The following is a 2004-nucleotide window of genomic DNA, read 5'->3' on the forward strand; positions in this document are numbered from 1 at the left end:
AACATGACAACGGTTAACAAGAACGATAGAGCTCAACATGTATGTCATAATATCATGTCCTGAACTAAATGTCATATTATGTCACACAAATAAATATATAATAAACATGACATTTAGCAAACTCTTATAATCCACAAAATCACATTAACAACCATGACAACAAATAAATATATTTAAAACACAATTTATATGTTGTCGAACTGTAATATACCTGTACCAATTCTGAACAATGGACCAACAACTTTCAACTTTCATTTAAAATATTTATCTATTTCACAAATTAAATCCAATACTAAACTAAAATTATCGATGTATTCCAAAAATTCGTTTTAAATCTCCAACTTTCAGGCAACGACATTTATTTAACTAATTATCGCTCTAAAAATTCCCATAAACTTCAAAAATCAACCTACTAACATTAAATCCCAATATAGTTGCAGAAACAAATCCGAAAAATTTAACAGACTTGTTGAATTACAACTCGAAGCTTTCCAACAATCTAACCTGCAATATAAACCCAATATATACGTCAATATAACATAATTCGAACAAATAAAATGAATTAAATCGGAGCAATAAAATCGCAAATTTCTGAAGCCTACTAATACGAACCAAAGATGGAATTTTGAGCTCAAAAATACCAAGATCGAAACTTAATCTAGTCGCTAGTGGTCGTAAGGTGAAGTTGCTTTCCACAGTTCACCGGAGCTCATTGGGAACGAGCCAAACACAGCTACATAGTGCTGAAAAACAAGTTGGAAAACAAGGGAAAAATAACAAATATAGTCAGCTACTAATCCTCATCAATCACTAGCCAAAACGAAGCCAATATCTCAGCTAAATCCAGAGAGCACTCACACACATATGAACTGAAACAGGGTTGGAAACGAGCCGAGTTCTTCCGATTTAGAGCAGGAAATGGGCATTGGTACTGGTGCTATCTGATGTTGGGTCACTGTGCTGATCTCTGACGACTGACGGTGCTCGGCAGTCGGTTGATGATGGAGACAAGAAGAGAGGTGATGGGAACAGGGTGTTGGGGCTTGGGTTTCTATTTCCTTTTTCTTCTTTTTTCCTAAAAATATCAGGTGTACGTATATGTATATAATATAATGTAAAATGGTTTCTAAAAATAGTAAGTCATGCCATTTTATCTCGATTTTGTATTTATTTTGCGATCGTGTGTTATTTAAACTGAAAATGTATTTTATATGGTTTAAATTCTCAATATTCTAAAATACATATTTTAGCATATTTTCTAAATTCATTTGAAATAACTAATTAATTTAATTAATCAACTAAATTATTGTTCTAATTATATAAATTTACTGGATAATTAGGTTTAAGAACTTTCATTTATGAGCTCAATCTTCTGTCTAGAGATTGACGTAGCTTGGTAAAAACTTTATTTTTGAATTATTGTGTAAGGTCCAGGAAATTCGAACTACGTAACCTTAATGCATGCAATCTGGGATTTTTATTTAAAATATGTGTTTAATGATTTATATGCATTTAATGCATGATTATTGCATGGATAAGTGTTTATTTCATTGTTTGTTAAGATTTCATGCATTAGGGCCTTAAGTTGCATTTTGCACTCGAACGAGAAACGGAGACCATGGACAATTAGAAAAAATATTTTATTAAATATTTCTTTTAATTATTAAATATAGGGTTATTTAGGTGAGATTTTCGAAATTGAGCCTTGGTTGGGTTTATTACCTATCGGGTCATATTTTTAATCGGTACGCAAAATTTATCGAGTCGGAGGACTTTTTGAGTGTTCGAGCAATATTTTCTAAAACGTACAAAAAAAAAATATTTTTCGGGAGTGTTATTGGGCTTGATGGTTTTATTTTACTGCTTAATGAACCCAAAACCATTTTATTCCATTTAATTTTATTTAAGCTCATTTATGCATGAATTTTCTACTCAAACACTACCTAATCAAACCCTAAACCTAATACACACCCCACGGCCGCCCCTCTATCATCAGCAACAGCA

General features: G+C 31.9%; 1 long non-coding RNA gene across 1 annotated transcript; it reads right to left on the reverse strand.

Moving 5' to 3' along the window:
* Window positions 1-341: 341 nt before the first annotated feature.
* On the reverse strand, window positions 342-1059 carry LOC142550508 (uncharacterized). Its single transcript, XR_012821408.1, has 3 exons — window positions 859-1059; window positions 613-743; window positions 342-504 (listed from the first exon to the last, which is right to left on the reverse strand). It is a non-coding gene; the product is annotated as an uncharacterized LOC142550508 (long non-coding RNA).
* Window positions 1060-2004: the final 945 nt, after the last annotated feature.

The sequence above is a fragment of the Primulina tabacum genome, chromosome 7 (assembly GCF_025594145.1).
Source record: "Primulina tabacum isolate GXHZ01 chromosome 7, ASM2559414v2, whole genome shotgun sequence".
Taxonomy (NCBI): Eukaryota; Viridiplantae; Streptophyta; class Magnoliopsida; order Lamiales; family Gesneriaceae; genus Primulina; species Primulina tabacum.